General features: G+C 32.9%; 1 pseudogene; it reads right to left on the bottom strand.

Annotated features, from left to right (window-relative positions):
* Positions 1 to 1152: 1152 nt before the first annotated feature.
* On the bottom strand, positions 1153 to 1961 carry LOC100618977 (eukaryotic translation initiation factor 3 subunit J-like; annotated as a pseudogene).
* Between the last annotated feature and the right edge of the window lie 18388 nt (positions 1962 to 20349).

Raw genomic sequence — 20349 nt, 5'->3', positions numbered from 1 at the left:
AATTCTATCTCACTTCAACCCAATTTATGAGCAAGTCAAGAAATCACCTCGTGATATCATTGGCCCTCTTTAAAACAAAGAATGATAACAACCTCAATCAATGAATGAGAATTTTGATCCAGTTGTCAACCAGTTGTGAATCCTAATATCTCTGCTATTATTCATTCTAGGACAAATATCTATTCTTTGTCTAGAAACAACTGTAATGGGAAAAGGATAGGTATTGTTTTTATACAACCCACTTATATGAGGTCGATAGCATCCCCTTTTTCTGGTAATCCAATGAAACTGTCAAAAAAAAAAGAAAAATGTTTTAGCATGACTTTAAAAACTAAACATTTTCTAGTTCTTAGTGATTACCTCCTTCCTTTCTAAGATCACATAAACTCTTTTAATAATCAGTTCTTCAATTTTACTAGAAGACATCAATATGTTTTGAGTAATTAATATTTTTTTTAACTTTCTGAAACTCAGGGCAAAATTTGTCTATCTCCTGTCCCATTGTATTTCTATCATGTCCCATGATTCCTCAAAGTAATGTGGTTCAGCAATGACATCTATAAATTGTTTATGCTACAAGGATGTACAACAGGTCAAAGAACTTAAAATCACTGAAAGATAAACATTCTTTTAATATTTCTCCACATGATTTGTGTTTCAGTTTTTTTTTTCAAAGTTGGTGGTTTTTGGTCATTTAATCTTTTTAAAATGTCAAACTAGTGGCCATCTTATGCACAGTATCCTTACTCTGAAATAAGCAGTCTTCTTTGCAATTTATTTTAAAAATCCTCATGTTCTACCTTAAGACAAAGCAATTTTAATACTAGGTGCACACCCACATGCCCTTGTTGCAAACTGCTTTTGTTGACAACATATGAAGTAGTTCAAGGAGGTATGGTTAAAGCTGTATTATTTAATGGTGCTGGTAAATACTACACTTTTTTTTTTGTCCTGTTGCAACTATTGTTTTCAATTTAGTGACTCTGCTGCCCTGGAACCAGATAGCAACAATGACAACATTATTAGGATTTCTTTTACTGTGATTTAGTAGCAACCAAGTTTCCCAATTTTAACCCCTTGGCAACAAGAACCAAGTTCCGCATTGCATTAGCACCTAAGTGTCAAGGGGTTAATGCACTTCTAATTGTAGCATTTGGCAGAACGGAAAGGAAAGGAAGTTGTGTGCTACATGTTGAAGGGACTGTGGGCAACAGAAGAAGACAATGAGGAGAAGATGAAATGTCACATGAAGTCTTCAAAGTCTTGCACATATCCTCCATCATATCCACCATCGTCTGCAAGATCATCTTTCATTGTAGCCTTTAATCCCCCTCCAGGAACCACGCCTTTCTTCTTCTTTTTGGCTTTGCTTTGCTTTTCTTGTTTCTCTTTCCAATGAAATGCACACATCTCGAAATAATGCTTCCAAGAAACTGGCATAATATAGAGATTTTTCATACTGTGTAATTTTATCTTTTAGTAACTTGCCAAACTCTGTGAAGTCATCTCTTGAAGAGGGGTTCATAGCATCTATACCACAGGTTGTGTTATTAACACCAAAGGTTTCTTTTGCTAATTCAAGGTCTGCCTCTTCCTGGAATTTCTTTAGCGGTAGTTTATCTGCTAATTGTTCTTCTGGTGTAACCTCTTTCGAGTCTTCCGGTTCTTCCAACCTTTTCTTAATTTCTTCTTGTCTCTTCTTCTGTTGCTGTTAGTTCTCTTTGATTTTCTCTGCTATTTTCTTTTTTCTGAAACTTTTATTTCTGGTTTTACCTCTGTCTCCTCTTTTTTTTCCCCTTCATTATCGTCATCCCAGTTTTCCTTGACGTCATCATCCTCATCCTCGCCCTCCCAGTGGTCCCCGCCAGCCGCACCTCTCCCCCCACCACCCCCGGCTCCTCCACCGCCACGGAGAATGTGTCCGTGTCCCAGGAGTCCAAGTCCCCTGCTGCCGCCTCCATCTCAGGCCGGGGGTGTGTGAGTGCGAGAGAGGGAAGGGGGAAGGAGAGCTCGACAGGGTGGGTGGTGAGTCACCGAATACCTTCTTGCCGGCCTGTGTTTCAGTTATTTATTAAGCATTATCTTATATTTAATGTCCCTATTAAAATGCTTATTTTTCCAGCTGAAATAACATTTGAAATAGGTTTTAAAATGTTGATAACATATGCGAAATAGAAGTTTATTAGTTTATTCTTTTAAATGTTATCTCTCTTACCTATTTTAAAATTAATCCTATGATTTGACAAATATTTCATTGTGAATATATCTTTTCTCTTCATTATTTCTTCCTTCACCTTTCATCTGGTCATTTTTTCACTATCTCTTTCATCTTTTGATGAAACTTCATTTCTTGCCTTGGTGACAATTAAGATAATATATCTAAAAAACACTTTAAATAAGCATTTTCCCTTTCTTTGGACAGAAATCAAGATCTCATCCACTGAATTAGGATAATAATTGTTAAATGAATCAATATTTCCATGCTGGTTTCCAAGTTCTTCTAATTCTGCATTCATAATTGTAATTTGATCTAGCATCTCTAAATTCAGTAATTGAGTTCAAAGGCAACATTGCTTGTTATGGAGGCATCAAGGAAAATACTTTTATGATCTCAAGAATAAAAAGTAAAACCTTTTTATTCTCCAATATTGAAAAATGTTAGAAGTTCTAAATGTTCTAAATGAGTAGTTAAGAGGATTTATTAAAAAGCTAATATACTTTCCAAAATATAACCTATGAATTTAGGTAGAGTTTGTTAAAATGCATCATAGCTTAACAAGTCAGATTCCAAAATGAATAAGGTCTTGAGAACATGAATGACTGACACCCCACCCAAGGCTGTGATGGATCTTTATGCTTCTCTATTTTTTACTCTGTAAAATTCAGGGACTGGTTTATTGTTAGCTGTGTTCTTCTTTAGCCTGGAATCATTAGCAGAGAAAAACTTCATCCTAGAGAAATTTAAAAGTAATTTTCCCTTATAATTATGAATAATTTTCACTTCTAGTACAATTTATCAGCAATATCTCATGTATCTATCTGCCTTGAAGTTTTGGGAAACACTTATTGTCCAGAGTTCACATGACCAAATACACAGTCTTTTTGAACACAGAGTTGGTCTCTTGAACATTTTGTCTTTGTCATATATTTAATAACCTTGATGGCCTTAGAAATAGGTGGATGTTGTTTGGATGAGAGACTAGTCCTTGACAGTTCCTCATCATTAATCTAAACATGATATACATTAAGTAATATCAGAAAGGGAGCTGTTTTCTCTAGGTAATCCATCAGCCAAATATAGATCTTGATAATTATTTTAATAAAGTCCTTATAAGAAACTAAAAATGAAGCCCTTTTCCAAAAGTCCGAATGGTGAGGTTAGGGAAGGTGGATTGTTGATCATTTAATAGGCTGGTTAATGTGATAAATTTCTAAATCTGTTTTGGTCTACTTCACATAAAACAACCCTATTCAGAGAAAAGTTATAATTTAATATGAGTAATACAAGTATTCTACTTATAAAAAGAATCTTCAAAAGTTTAAAAAATTATTTGATGGTTTCAGCATATTCTTAGTAATGAAGGGAATCCAATGTTAACCAGTGGCTTATTCTGTCTATGTTACTTCCAGTGGTAGACATGTATTAAAATAGTACCTTAAATCATAAGTGAATGACAGTAGTTACATGTGTCCCTGACCAGCTAATGTTGCAAGCTAAATTTCTTTAAGATAAATTAATATTTCATTAGCAACCTCATTTTGACGATGAGGAAAAGTTAGTTGTAAAATGTCTTACTTAATACTACATTTAAAAAAGCTTTACCATCTACCTTAGAATTGATATTAGTTTTCAGTTCCAAAGCAGAAGAGTGGTAAGGGCTAATCAATTGGAGTTAAGTAAGTTGCCCATAGTCACATGGCTAGGATGTATTTGAGGCCAGATTTTAACCGAGGACCTCCTATATCCAGGTCTGGTTCTCTATCCATTGAGCTCTCTAACTGCCCCTAATGCTACAATTTATAAGTGATTGGGGTAGATTTGAACTACCAGAGTCAATATGATAATGCTCAACAAATGACAACATAATTTGGGATATATCTATAATGATATAGATATATACAGAGAGAGATTACATCTCTCTAGGCATTATTCACATAATTAGCAATATATTCATATAATAGCAGCAAAACTGAATTAAAAAAAAACAAAGTCAATAGTTTGTATTTTTATTTATTAAGGGGCATATTTTAGAACCTGGAATTCCTAATTACTAACATTAGTCTTTAATGAAGTGGTATAAAAGAACACAGAAATTAATATTTAAGAATTTTTACTTTAAAACATGAGAGTTAAGAGGAAACACCTTCATCTAATGCAACCTCTCTCAAAATATAGGAATCTGCTCTCCAACATCTAGAATGAATGGTCATCTGGCTACTACCTAAACATTTCCAATAATGGCAAGCTGATTTCTTTACAAGGCAGATTCCATTACTGGGAAGCTCCAATGGCAAGCAAAGCCTTACAGTGAATTCAAATCTGCCTTTCTATAGCTTCTCTTTACCAACTTCCATTCTTCCCTCAGGTGCCAAAAGGAATAAATCTAATCTTAACAAAATAATCCTATAATTATTTAAATAAACTATCATGAAGAAGAGAAAACTTGGAAGAAGCACTTGTTTGAACTATTCATATGGTGTGGTCTCCTGAGTTTTTTTTAATCTTCTGAACATCCTCCAGATTATCCTTCCTCTTTAAAAGTAGAAGTTTATATATATATATATATATATATATATATATATACGTATATATATTTCTTTGTATTTCAGTTTACATCTGCTTTATATTAATTATCAAATATTCTTTGAACACTGATAAGAAAAGTTGCTCCTGTCCTTCATTAATTTATAATCTAGTTGAATAGACAAAATATCAGTTACTAAGCTCTAGGGAACACTATTGATTAGAGAGTGTCACTTAAAAGACCAAAGTTGTAGTTTTGACCCTTGCACAAATCACCTATAATTCTGTTATCCCAAGCTAGATCAGTGGCCCTAGCAAGTCATCTTCTAAGTTATTTCAGTGACTCCAAGTGGGATGCAAAAGCTAGCAAACACAATACTTATACCTACATGCATATTCTATGGATAACAGTTCATATTCAATTATTATTTCATAAAAATAATCAAGATAAGGAACTGCTTCATGGAAGCAGAAAGAATGGAAAAGATATTTTAATAATGTAGAAAAGGGAAGTGGTTTTTAATAGAAATACCTGATGTTTTTGTTTTGTGGCTTTCAAACAAGTTTTATGTAGTATTTGTATCATTTAAGTCTCATGATTACAATGATGGGTCTTACTATGCCCCCTTTACAAATGAGGAATCTAAGGTTGTGAAAAGTTCAGTGACTTGCTCATGATCAAACACTTATGTAATCAAAGCTAAGATTCAAACATAAATATTTATATTGTTTTGGGCAAATCTAGCAAACTATTGATTAAGCCAGAATATATCTCTCTATAATACTATCCATTTTATAGTATAAAAATATCTTTGCAAGGACAAATACCTTTATAAAACAAAGACTAGGAATTGACACCCACATTTTATAGACAGGTTCTATCTGAACCTGAGGGAAGTTAAGACTTTTTTTTTGTTCATCTTTTACAAAAAACTCAAATTGTAATATGTAGATGAATGTTCAATTTCTCTCTAGATAGAAGTTACTGAGATGGAAGAAAAATAGGAAGATCAAAATTTATTCATGTTCTTTTCATTCAAATAAATGTTACCATGTTTTAATCTATGCCCATGGGACCAAATGAATGGAATAGTTGCTAGTCAAAATGCTCAGTTCTCAATGAGACTGGACTTATTCACTGTTAAATTATCAAACTTTGAAATACACTTTCTGACTATATAAATTGGTTTGTAATGGGAAAAACCAACTGATTGATTAGTCAACATGATGCCTAGGGAAAAGAGAATTTAGAAAAAACAAATTATAGTCAATATAACTATCATCTTAATATCATATATAATAATGGGTCAGATAGAATAACATACCTGTAAATCCTATACTAAAAAGGAAACTTTTACTATTTCAAAAATCAGAAATAGGACTTTTCATTGATATGCTTGTCAGACAAACCTTTGTTTCTTTTATCTCCCAGGTAACCATATTCATCTCTTTTCTCCCTCAGGAGATGGAAAATGAATAAAAAAGATTTATTGTTGTGGGTCAAGTATGAGATATTTCTAGGTCAACAACTAGTTGCTAAACAACAGCTACTCTTAATAGGAAATCTTAGTCATTTCACAAGGTCACAGTAATAAATTTGAATTAATTTTAGACATTAAGTAAAAAAGGGAAGTGGAACGGAATAATAATTAAATATCTACTATGTACTAGACACTATTCTAAGTGCTTTACAAATATTATTTACATGAATATTGAAAAGTTCCTTCACATTTCAACTCTACTTATATCCATATAAATCCACACAGTAACCATTATTTGATTATATTAAAGAAGAGTCCAATGTTTTCCAGTGAGTCTTTAAAAATACATTTTTATCTTCAAAAGTATAACATAATGGTAACATCTGGTATTTAACATATAATTACCAGAAATTCAGCATACCAAAATACAGTGTCATCAATTGAAGAAAACTTTTTTATCCTACTCAAAGATGCACCTACCATACTGATAAGATTAATAGTAATGACTTTTAAAAATAAGATGAAAATGAGAAATGAAGAAAATTAGAATTTGATTATCAGTGTTGCTAAATGACTACTTTGTGGATTTTGTTTATTCCTACTAAAGAAGAGTATTGGCCAAATTCTAAAGTATTGATTTTCAGAAAAACAAAACTTACATGACAGAAATGTGAATCCTGATATAAGATGGTAGAATTCTATCATCTCAAGATGTTTTTTGGGCTTAGTTCTACAGACATTGTGATAAATGTTATATTTTGTTGTTGAATTAGACTAAACACGAGTAAGTGAAAGTTCATTTACACTTCCATCTTTTATAATCTATCAGAGACAATGATGTAAGTAAAATGTATACTACCACTATTTTCAGGCAGGTAGTGGCACAATTGATAATGTTCCGGAGACATCTAATTGAACTTAAATCTAGCTTCAGACAATTTCTAGGTTTATAATTCTGGGCAAGTCACTTTTAACCCCTGTTTTCTCTGTTTTGTCATTTTTAAAATAAGTTGCAGAACAAAATGGCAAAACACTCCAGTATTGTTGCCAAGGAAAACAAAAAATGGTATCATGAAGAGTTGGACATGACTAAAACAACTGAACCAAAACAACCATTATTTTATTTCATTTCAAAACAGAAACTTTAAAATTTAAAATTGAGCATTTAACCATTGCATTGGTCAGTTGTTAATATATAACTTTTAAAACATCTTTATTTGACCTTTCACAATTATTATTCATATGTGAACTCATCTAATTTGGTATTCTCTCAACCACTGCAGATTGAAATCCAAATATACCTTCTCAACTCAGCCTACATTTTCACATAAATTATTCATAAAGTCCCCAAATAATTATTTTAATATTCCATATGGCCTATTGTAACCTATCTTTTATTTTTTTTTTCAATCTTGATCAGAGCTCTACAACATGTTTTATTGATCATTTGACTCAAATGACTTCAGGTGCATATTCTGTACAATATATTTATATACCCAATTTACCTTTTAATAATTCACACTACCGATGCTCCTGGAAATATAACATTTCATCATTATCAGACATTGAAAACATCTAAGAGAACACTGATATTTAAAATAAAAGATTAATTTGAGCAGCAGAGGGTACTTAGTGAACATTGAATACATTGGACAGTTTCCAAAATGAGATCTACCCCATTCTCTTCCTCGTGGTCAATTCTAAGTTCAATTCATTTCTATCTCTAGAGTCTATCCAAGATATATGTAATTCTGGACTGATTAAGTAAATAGGTTATCCAAACACATATAATTTGAGCAATAAACATTATTCACTTAATATTTCTAATCTTATTGGACTGATCTCTTTTGAGTAAGTAAGACATTTCATGAAGGAGACCTTGAAATGATGGAGAATATGGCATAATCAACACAGTGTCAAGAATCAATATGCCAAACTGAAGAGACTCTCATTTTTAGTGAATCCTTATGATGTTTAGATGTTACTCAGGAAATTGTTCCCAACACTGGTGAACACATTAGCAGTTATATATCTTTTAAATTTGTTATGTGGTATTGATATCTATAGTTATAATGAACAAAATATTGCTATATGGTATAATTTTGATTAAATTTTTTTTGATTAAAATATCTTTTAAATTTGTTATGTGGTATTGATATCTATAGTTATAATGAACAAAATATTGCTATATGGTATAATTTTGATTAACTTATCACATGCATGCATACCAAACCTTAGTTTTGAAAGAGCCCTTAAGGTTCCATTTTGTGTTCTTTGTTCACATGCATTTTTCATTATCCATAAACACCAATATTAAAAGATGTTATATACTCCATCCCTGTGTTTAAGCCAGGTCGGATCTGGGTTGGTCTGTTGTTTCAGGTTCATAAATAGAATGAAATGAAGAAATCATAAACCATCTACTAGTTAACCATTAAATTTTTACTTAGGCATAAGGGAAAATACATATAATAAATATGTAACATTGATTTATTTGAGTATGACTTCTTTTTTTCTGTGATAATTATGCTGATCTATTGGTCAGAAGCTTGAGGGAGTTGTTCCTGGCATGTAGACCATCAGGAAGCTATGTTGGTGGAATAACAGAATTCTCATAGTCTTCTGAGGCAAATAAATTCCAGGATTGGTCTCAATACCTTTTCAAGGAAAAACTAGCCCATTACAGTATACAACTGGCAAAGTAGGAAGGGGTTGTGCTATAAAGGAATTTGTATTCTTTAGCATCACAAGATATAACTGGAGTTCACAGAATAAGTAGGTGATACGGTTTTACTTGTGCTTTAGGAAAATCACTCACATAGTTGGAATGAAGATGGAATGGAGCAGAAAGATTTTAGACAGGGAGATCAACCAGAAGCCTATTGCAATAGTCCAGTCAATGAGCCTGCATCTTGTGGTAGTTGTTTTATATTCATTAAAATCCTTTTAAAGTAGCCACAATCAGTACTAACACCCTTATTATCATGCCATACTAATTGATGTCAAATGGACATCATACCATTAATCAACACCTTTTTGTGTTCATTTTTGTATAAAGTTATTTAACTGGCATTATAATCACATCACCATTTAGTCTGCATTTTTTAAATCTGCAAGTACATCATGGGACATATTCTCAAATACTTTCCTAAAATCAAGATACATTATGTCTATGTCATTCCCCTAATCCAACCATCCAGGAACCAGTAAAAAAAAAAAAATAAGAAATGAGGTTCATTTGGCATGACTTGTGAACATATGGTAGCTTCTTAGGATCATTGCATTCTCTTCTAAATTCTCATAAACCATCTGTTTAATACACTATTTTAGAACTTTTCCAGGGATCAATGTCGATCCAAGCAAACATATGTTTTCTGTGATCTATCCTTTTCTTCCATTCAAAAACTAAACCTAGATTTCACTTTGTCTTGTTATTTGGGGGATTGGAAGGGGTTCCTTTTCTCAAAGATTTCTCAAAGATTATAATCAGTCATACAGAGATCATATCCACAAATTCACTTCCATACAATGTAATTCATCTGATTTTGGATGCTTAAATTTATCTAATATAAATAACTAATTTCTTGCCATTGTTTCCTCTCTCTGTCCTCTGCTGTAATTTCTTTATATTGTTGCTTTTTTATTTGTTTTTTTTTCTTTTTCCAATATCAAGATTTTACTTCCCCTTGCTAAAGAATATGAAAATAAAATAGGAATGAATTAGTTTTGCTTTTGTGATGTCATTCAGTGCTATTACTACATCTTAGCCAAGCCCTTCTTTGTTCTCATTTCTCTGACAAAACATAAAAAAAACCTCATTTGAGGGGGTAGGGGTTATAGTATTGTGGTTTTTTTTTCAATTGTTAGCTCATTTTGAGATTTAGCACTGGTCATATTATTAATACAATTTCTACCTAATTTTTGAAAAAAAATTTCCCAATTTTCCAAAAATTTTACTTAGAATAATGGTAACAGTTAATAATTAGAGATGGTGCTGTTGAACAAGGACATAATACCCAGCAGTTGTAGATATTCTAAGGGTTAAAATTAGGAATTCGACAAAAGTGAGGAAATCAATTAAATAAAACATTTAATTTAATTTGAGAAGTGGTACAGATAGAAAATAGAAAAGGAAGAGAGAGAGATTATTATTCTAATACCCTATGACTATACCTAAATTCCTAATACTATCTAAAATTTCTTATAACCTATCTCTAACTATCTTCTTGCCTGGCAAGACCAGGCCTGATCTAACCTACACTGTCTAAAATTGATTCACTAACTACCTATTTTCCTAAATAATCGACACCCACCACTCAGGAACTCCTTCAATCAGTTTCTATCCTGCTAGTAGCCCCTTGCCTCAGAGACAGACCTCCTGCTTTCTCCAGACCCAGAGGCAAAAAGTCCCTAACTATTAGCATTCCTTTCTTATCTCTCTCTTGGTCTCCCTGGTAACAGAATCTTCAGCTCGGGCTCACTGACACCTGTCAGTTCTGCTCTACTTAGAAATCCTATTCTCTTGCCCCTTAAGGAAACAGAGGGAGAGATTAAGAAAATCCCTTTAACAATATTAAAAAATCAACAAGTAAAGATCAAATGCTAACTACATGTTTAGTAATAATCCTGCTTCTTCCCTTTCCCCTCTCTCCCTACTTCTCTCTTTTCACCCTTTCTATCCTGAAAAATGTTTTGATTTTGACCAACACCTTCCTCAATCTTCCCTCTTTTCTAGCAACTCCCTTGCCCCACCTCCTCTTATTATCCTCACCTGTTTCTTTCCTGCGGGGTAAGTTAGATTTATATACCCAATTGGACAGATATGGCATTTCCTCTTTGAAACAATTGTAATTTTAAAAAGTTCAAGCATTTCCCCAGTTAAAATTTATTGTGGTTGGACTCTGCATATAATATTAATTAGGTGGTCACCAGGGATTTAATTTCTAAATCCCAAAATAAATTACGAAAGTAAATGGAATTTATTGTAATTTATATACAATATTTACAATAGAAGGAAGATATTAAGGAGAGAGAGAGAGAGAGAGAGAGAGAGAGAGAGAGAGAGAGAGAGAGAGAGAGAGAGAGAGAGAGAGAGAGAGAGAGAGAGAGAGAGAGAGAGAGAGAGAGAGAGAGAGAGAGAGAGAGAGAGAGAGAGAGGAGAGAGAGAGAGAGAGAGAGAGAGGAGAGAATTTCTAAGCTCTCAAGAAGTTGGGTCTTTCCTGGAGTCTTTACGTCTCCAGAAAGGCAAAGTCACTAAGTCAGCTTTTCACTCACCAACAATGACAGTCTAAAAGAAGTTGGGTGTCTGCCTTCCAGTTACTCCTCAAGGGTCTGTCTTCCAGTTGCTCCTCTGAGTCAGTGCCCAAATGAAATGCTTCTCCTCTAAATTTTCAAGTCTACCAATCACAGCAGATGCTTTTCTCCAGGACTGCCAATTCTTTAGTTCTCACCTTCTCTGGTTAGATTTTCTTCAGGGCTGCCAATTCTTTAGTTCTCACCTTCTCTGTTTAAATTTTTCTCTAGGACTGCCCTCTTACCTTCTCTGGTTAGATTATATCTTTTTGAGTTACTTAACACCTCTTTTGTTAAGTTCACCTTTTGTAGTTACTTAACACCTTTTTGTAGTTAAAATCTAAAAATAGATTGTAGCTTACAATTCTAGCTTCACTATAAAGGAAGAGCTAGGTATCTTCATTGTTACAATCAGGAGATACCTCAATCCAATCTTCACCCCCCCCCAACTGTTGCATTCTTTCCCTCTACTGTAGAAACTTTTTTCGGCGAGATATTAAGGTGAAATAATGTACCCCCTTTTACCTCTCCCTTCCTCTTTCTCCCAATATATCTCTTTCTTAGCTTTGTATTTTATTTTATAATGTCATCTGATCATACTCCACTCACAACCATGCCTTCAGGATAGAGTCCTTTTACTACCCTAAATATGATTAAGTTCATAGGTGTTACAAGTGTCATCTAGACATGTAGGAATATAAACAGTATGGCCTTATTGACACTCCTGTGATTTCTCTTTTCTCTTTACCTTTTTATGGTTCCCTTGAGTCTTATATTTGAAAGTCAGGTTTTTTTTTTCCTATTCAGCTGTGGTCTTTTCTTCTATAATTCCTGAATATCCTCTATTTCATTAAAAAAATCTTTTCTTGAAAATGATAATATTCACTTTTGATAGGTGATTCTTGGTTGTAATCTTAGCTTCTTTACTCTCCAGAATATCCTATGCCAAGCTTTTTAATCTTGTAATGCCAAAGCCACTAAATCTTGTTTTATCCTGACCATGGCTCCACATGTTTGAATGTATTCTTTCTAGTTATTTGCAATATTTATTGTTTCATGTACTGGGAACTATGGAATTTGGCTATAATACCCCTGGGAGTTTTTGTTTTGGGATTTCTTTTGGGAGTTGATTGATAGATTCTTTTAATTTATGTTTTGCCCACTGGCTCTATCATATCAGGGTAGTTTCTTTGAAAATTGTTGAAATATGATATCTAGATTCCTTTTTATTGTGGCTTTCATGTAGTATAATAACTCTCAAATCATCTCTCCTCAAACTGTTTTCCCAATCAGTTGTCATTACAGTGAAATATTTCACATTTTCTTCTCAATTTTTTTCATTTTTAAAAATTTTGTTTTATTATTTCTTAATGATGCATGGATTTATTAACTTCTACTTGCCCAATTCTAGTTTTTAAATAATTATCGTCTTTGGTACCTCTTTTTCCACTTGACCAGTTCTATTTTTAAATATTTCTTTTCTTTGGTGAATTTTTGTACTTCTTTTTCAGTTTGACCAATTCTGCTTTTTAACAAATTCTTCTCCTCCGTGGATTTCTGTGCCTCTTGGCTTTTTCTATTTTAAGATATTACTTTCTTCAGTATTATTTTTGTACCTACTTTACCAAGCTGTTGACTTATTTCATTATTTTATTTTATTGCTCTCACTTATTTTCCCAATTTTTCCTACCTCTATAATTTGATTTTTTAAATTCTTTTTGAGGTGTTCTGAAAATTCTTGTTGGGTGAAAGTTCAATTCATATTTTTTTCTTTTAGGCTTGTAGCTCTTTATCATTGTTTTTTTTGGGTCTGTGTTTTGATCTTTAATGATACCATAATAACTTTTTTTTATATCCAGATTCCTTTTGTGTTGTTTGTTCATTTTTTCCATACTGTTTTCTAATTTTTAACTTTGTTCAGGTTAAAGTTGGACTCTACTCCTAGAGTTGAGGGGACACTGTAAAAAGCTTTAAGTTTTTCATGCTTCTCTTTTCAGAGATAGTTTTGAGGATCTGTAAGTTTTCTGTTCTTCCAAAATAGTAGGATGAAAGGAAAGGTGTGGTCACTGCTCTCCTGGCTTGTATTCTGATCTGTGAGTGACCACAAGTACTCTTTTCTGCTTTAGAACCATAACCAAAATTCCTATTCTCCTTCAGCTACATATTCTAGTGTTCTATGCTTCTTCTTGCCCAGAGACTATGACCTAGAACTACATATAGGCTATGTCATAGAGTCCTGCACTAGTGCCATAAATAATTCACTGAAACCTCTTTCTAACCAATTGTCTGACTATTCACCATCTATAGGGTGAGGGAGATCCAGAATCTGGTACTACTGATATAGTTGCCCCTAAGGCACACTGCTGGCTATGTTGCATATGGTCTTGGGGAGCCTGACTACTGGCTTGCTAGAGGAATGGCATACACTGTATTGTGAATCATTCTCACCCCAGTGAGAAAGACCTTTCTTTCTGAATTTCTAATTTCTCTTAGAAGAGAAAATTGTTTTACTCAATTCTTTTGTTGGTTCTGCCATGTCAGAATTCATTTTTAGTGTAACATTGTAGTTGTTTAGAGGGGAAAACTGTTTGTGTTTATTCTGACATCTTTTTAATTGAATCTATGGATTCTATGGAAACTATGCAGCAGAAGCAAGGAGAGAAAACATTTCAGACATTGAAGACAACTGTTACAAAACCACCAAATTGGGAGCTGAAATGTAAACTGGTATGAGTGGATCATCATATATGGCGGTGTGTGGAAACAGAATGTAAGAAAACAAGAAATGCCAAACAGAGTTCATATTTGATTCTCTAGGTATAGAAACCCACAGAGTTCATTGAGTAGGAATGGCAGAGTCAAATAGTCAAGACTACATTGTAGTAAAAATACATTTATCTTTATGAAAGATGGCCTGAAGTGGAAAAGAGAAGTGAGGCAGTAAAACTAATTTGGAGGCTGGTGAAATAATTCAAGGGAGTGGACCCTAGACTGTCAGAAAACACAAAATGTAAAAAATATCCAGAAAGGGAAGATAATCAAGACTCAAATGTTGCAGAGAGGTCAAGAAAGTGAAGACTGAGAAAAGACCATTAAATGTGGCATTTAGATATCATTGTTGACTTTGGAAAGAACATTTTCAGTTGAATGTTGGCATGAGAAGCTACATTAAGGAAATGTAGAAAGAGAGTAAGTGAGGGATCTAATATTTATGTTTTTTTTCAAAGAGTTTAATTTAGAAGGGGAGGGCAGGTCATTGATGATAGCTAGCCAAGATAGTACCCTCTTGTGTGTGTGTGTGTGCATGCATATGTGTGTGTGCGTGAGAGAGAGAGAGAGAGAGAGAGAGAGAGAGAGAGAGAGAGAGAGAGAGAGAGAGAGAGAGAGAGATCTGTTGTAAAAGTAAAGCTATAAATGTAAATCTCTGGTATGTATAAAAGACATCTTTTTCAAATTCCATAAAATTTATGTACATGTAGGACATTTGAGAACTTCAATATCATTCTTTTATTTTATCCAAATAATTACTTGTTTCAGGGGCAGCTGGGTAGCTCAGTGGATTGAGAGTCAGGTGTAGAGACGGGAGGTCCTAGGTTCAAATCTGGCCTCAGACACTTCCCAGCTGTGTGTCCCTGAGCAAGTCACTTGACCCCCATTGCCTAGCCCTTACCACTCTTCTGCCTTGGAGCCAATACACAGTATTGACTCCAAGATGGAAGGTAAGAATTAAAAAAAAAAATTACTTGTTTCACTAATGCAGATCAGAGCCATGACAACTAAAAATAGTTGTCACATAGTAGTTGTTGTTCTCTAATGATGAACCTCTTTGAGCCTAGCTAGATAAGCTTTGCCTTCCTAGCTTAGTACTACCTAATAGAATTTATATACTGTGAACATAATCTTTAAGAACCACAGTCACCTATATATCATAATGGGAAACCACATTTGAGATTTAGTGAAATAAATTTTCTATTTTGATCATGGGGTATAACCCAATACATGACCTTGAACTAACATATTTGCAGTAACATACATTAAATAGTTTAAATATTTTAGAGGTGTTTTTGTTGAAAAAGCAGCTATTGTTGATGAATGGAATAGTCTAAGACTTAAAAAGTAGAGTTATCAAAAGAACTTTGAGCAGATTCTGGCTCTGTCCCTTGAGTAAGAGGAAATTGCACTAAGTAAGCAAGGCTAGTTTTTCCTTAAAATATTTCCCTCAAAGTTTTCAGGACTTAACTGGCTGAAGGTATTCAAACTAGGACTATTTACTTAGTTTCCTTGTTGATTGCATACAAAAAGCTAAGACGGGAATAGTCAGACAGAGAAACATTGGACTACTAACCCCAGCAAGAACAACAAGTCAACATAGAAGCAGTGAGGTTATAGCCAATATAGTCAATATTATATAATTACTAAATAATCTTCACCTATTATACTTAAGTAAACCTTTTATTAAGTGTTAGATGTCCTTTGAGAGTCTAACTTATTGCATTCTCAAATCTAAGGCATTTCCTACTATCAAATAGAAACATTAGAAATAATTTCTTTGATTGCAAAGTTGATTTGAAGTATTAGAAGACAATATTTTGATTAATAGAATTTACATTTAGAAGTGAGTTTTGAAGTCATCTAATCAACTATCTTCATTTTCTAGATACTGAAGTTCCTGGATTGTTGGTGGTGATAATGCCAATATTTCTGACATTGAAAAGCCTTAAAAAAAAGGGGGGAGCTGAGCATATTCCAATGTGTTCAGTTGCAACAACTGAGTAGCAAGAAAAAAAGAAAACAAGTCAGAAAAATAATGGGTGTTGTTTAGTCTTGAATTTGTTTGCAGCTATCAGAGTACTTCATGCTTCGTTAGACAATAAAGAATACAATACTTATCAAAATAAAAACGTTTACAAAGAATTTAAGATGTTGCTAAGAAAGGAATAAGACATACTCAGTAGGGAATGCAAAGGCATAAATACTCAGAAAATCCAGGTATTCACTTCATTGCAAGAAACATTTATCAAGCCTATTCTCTGTGGAACATTATACTGTCAGAGAAAATCCAAAGATAAATAAGATTTTGTCCCCTTTAGTCCTGAAGCTTATAATCTGTTATTATGATAATTAATTAGAGATTTGAATAACTAGAGCACACCTAGATGCAAAACAAGGAAATGTGGGAACTGTTTGTATTTGTTATTCATTTCTCATATACTTGAGCTGAAATTCTGTTTTTAGACTGCAATGTTTTTCTATGGTATTCAAGAGATGAAATATGTCAATTTGGCAGGTCCAATTTCTCTTTACAGGTTCCCAACAGTGTCATACATATTTTTACTCCTTTAACCCAAGGAGTAATAAAGAGAAGACAAAACCTGACATGGAAATTGGTAAGGTATCAAGCATAGGGATGGCAGCAGGAAGAGGTACAGCCTACAGAGTCAGAATGTAGCCAGGTAGAAGGCGTGTGATATGGATTACAAGCAGGACCTGGAGTGGAATACTTCCTACCTCCCAGGAAAGCAGACCCACCTGTGTCAAATATATTTACCCCTTGTTCAAGATTATACCTAACAGTTAGACAATGATGTGTTGCTATGGTAACTTGGAATTGAACAAGTTGATATTTAACTACTAAGAAAGTTGTCATTTTTTATGTTAGAAGAGTGTCTTTTGGATCTTACAAAAAAGTATTTAGCTGCTTTTTGCCCTTTTCTCATTATATCCTTGAGTCATTCTTATATCCATCTCAATTATGTTGTGAATTAAATAATACATTAAGCTTAAAGAATTATCAAAAAGGAAAGAAAATTCTCCAAGTCCTCTTCAGGAAAAAACACACTCATACTAGCTGAGCTGACTGCTTTGTGCAGGAAATAATGGTGTCCCACTTACTGATTTAGCAAAGGAAGGAATTGTAACCAAGAAATCAGGCTTTACCAACCTAGCCCCTGTGAGAGAATCATTCTAGATAATTCATCAACTAAGGTAAGAAGTATTGATTTGCAGCTTATTTGAAAAGCTGCTGAGGAATTTCCTATTCAGTGGAAATGGGAACAAGAGGGGAAGTCAATACACTTCAGTGTTTCCATTTCATTTCCAAAACCAAGGATTCTGAAGAATTACCAAGACACCAGACAGGAAACCTAAGACCAGATGGGACTCTCAGAAGTTACTGACATATGGTGCCAGTTTTCCCTTCAAATTCCTTACAATCCAAATAATGATTATTTTTTTTGAAATCTACTTATCTTGTCTGTCATACATTGTCTTATCATGGATTTCACTTCATTCCCAGTGTCAGGACTATATCCTACTCACAAATAAATAGTCAAGATACATTAGTTTTTTAAAAATTGTTAAAGACTGAGAATGTTTTATATTTATGCTTCTAATTTCTTTCTCCTGTTTTATTGCCATTGATAACATTTTAAAAACTATATCAAATAAGAGTCAGAAGAGTGGACATCCTTGTTTCACTCCTGTATTTGCTGGAAAAAATTCTAGTGAATCTACATTGCATATGATATTTTTGGATTACTATTTGTGATATTAAAAAAAACTTCTTAATGTATACTTTGCAGGGTTTTTTGGCATAAAGAATTTTATTTTGTCAAAGACTTTTTCTGCACCTACTGAGATGATCATGTGATTTGAGATGTTTTGGGTTTTACTATAATTAATTATATTGATTGTTTTCTTTTTGCTTTGCATAAATCCCACTTGGTTGTGATGGATAATTTCTTGGATAAATTGCTATGGTTAATTTAATAGGATTTTCTTTAAAAATTTTTAGTCAATGTTTATTAATGATACTGGCCTATAGTTTTCTTTCCCTGTCTTATCTTTCCCTAATTTAGGTATCAGGATTATATTTTTCCTACAAAAAGATTCCATTACTTTTCTTTCTTAGATATTGAGAATAAAATGTGAAATATGGTTATTCTCTTACATCAGAGTAGCTAAAAAATGATCACTTTTCAAAATTTTCCAAAAAAAAATCAACATTTAGCTTTCTTCTCTAATTTTGTCTACAACTATCCCATTTCCTCTTTTATTTTAACATATTTTATGTTATGTGTTTGTGTATTTGTTGACTCTGATGTTTAAATATTCAGTTAATTAATTCTCTATTTTTGTTTTATTAATTTGTTTGTAAGAATATTATTATTCCCAGTGCATCCCTAGAACTCCATCCCAGAAATTTTAGAATATTGTTTCAATATTATTATTTTCTTTTACATAGTTCTTAACTGTTTTTTTTATTTGTTCTTTGACCCAGTCATTATTTAGAATTTCAATTTTTGTCTCCATTTAGACTTTTGTCTTTATTTATTGTTGGTAAACCAATACTAGTCTTATTACTTGATAACCTATAAAAATATAATCAATATTTCTATCTTTTAACATTTGTTTGCAATATTTATGTGTGTGACCATTTTTTGTAAGTGATCCAGTTGGTTCTGAGAAATAAGTACAGATATCCTTTTCAGATCTCAGCTTTTCCCATCATAGTTTTCATATATTATGCATCAGCAGAAGAAATTAAATGGGAATTTGATGAGAATTTTGTGGAAACATCACACACAAAATGAAGGTCAGCATATGACAGAAAAAGTTTAGAAACTCAGAAATGCATAAAATATATTCATAGTATTATATAATATCAATATATTTTATCTTTTAATGCCATATGCACAATTTCTTTTTTAGAGATAAAATAAATAAAAAGTTAAAATTTGCAAAAATAATAGGAAAGCAAGCAGACAACACAAAAAGTCTAGAAGTATATAGATATCTTAACAATGACCTACAAATAGCCTATAACTAAATACTTGATCCAAATTTTATAAATTGTACTGTAAACACCCCTTTAAAGAAAAGTAAAAAAGAAAAAAAAAGTTTTTTTCTTTAATATGAAGAGAGGGCAAAAAATATTTAAAAGATTTTCTAGATTACAGGAATTTTATCCTTTTTTGGTAATTTACAACATTGCAAATTACAGTAATTAGTGAACCCCTATGATGTGGAAAGGATACATTTGTATTCTTTGGCACCTGCCAGAAGATTCTGGAAGTCTTTGAGATCTAGTTACTTCATCAATTCTAGTTCCATATTTCCCTTTTTTTATCTTTCTATTAGTCTCATCCAAAATGAAAAGAGGATAGTAAACCATCCTATCTCTGTTGCGTATGTCTTTTTTGAATTTCAGAAAATGTTTCCCTTGTGAAATTTATGCTAAGGCATTTGAACATATACTTTTATTACTCATGTTGATTTTTTTGTCTTTGGTTACTTTCAGGAGAATATAATTTTCAGATTTAGCCCTTTTTTGAATGTTTTTGCTTTGACAGACAAAATGATTACAACTTCCTTTTTTACTGCTATAAACCATTTTCTACTCTAATCAAATATAGACACTTCTTGCTTTACATAAATTAGAATTATGCAAGTTTTACTATGTAAAGAAATCTGAAAGAAATCCTCATTCCAATAAAACTCCTGTTAACTTTACTGTAGACCACTCTGCTCACTCTCTCTCTCTTTCTCCCCCCGCTTACATAATAATAATAAAAAAAAATTATCTAAAAGAAACCTGAAGGATGGATACATAGAAAGACTTGCCTCCACTACCAACAGATCAGGGGCTTGTCTTGAGAACAAGAGACCTTTGTCCTGCTCCTTCTTCCCACTAGTGTATCTTCTCCCTGTCCATGCTTAGGTACTACATGTCTGTCCTTCATCCCCACATGTCACCATTCTCTTCTCTCTGTGTCTGTAATTGGCTACTCTATGTCTGCCCCTCCCAACATGGGCTATTCTTCTCCATTCCAT

Source organism: Monodelphis domestica, chromosome 6 (genome assembly GCF_027887165.1).
Source record: "Monodelphis domestica isolate mMonDom1 chromosome 6, mMonDom1.pri, whole genome shotgun sequence".
In the NCBI taxonomy this organism is placed as follows: Eukaryota; Metazoa; Chordata; class Mammalia; order Didelphimorphia; family Didelphidae; genus Monodelphis; species Monodelphis domestica.
The sequence above is the reverse complement of the archived record's forward strand: the minus strand, read 5'-3'. Positions and strand labels throughout refer to the sequence as shown.